The following is a 228-nucleotide window of genomic DNA, read 5'->3' as shown; positions in this document are numbered from 1 at the left end:
TACATTTCTTTTTCTAGAATGAAAATGAGCGCAACACATCACTTTGAGTCAGCAGATCATCACCTTTAAGAGTGCTAACACAGCTAATGAAACCGCAGTGACGATACTGCAAAACAATTATTTATATCTAGATATCATCCTTATGATTTAAATGCATATTCCAAAAAATAATAAGATTCCCTTTAAGACGTTGCATTAGTCTTCCATCACGGTTTATATTTTTGTTTA

Source organism: Penaeus monodon, chromosome 25 (genome assembly GCF_015228065.2).
Source record: "Penaeus monodon isolate SGIC_2016 chromosome 25, NSTDA_Pmon_1, whole genome shotgun sequence".
Lineage (NCBI taxonomy): Eukaryota > Metazoa > Arthropoda > Malacostraca > Decapoda > Penaeidae > Penaeus > Penaeus monodon.
This window is presented reverse-complemented; position numbering follows the sequence as displayed.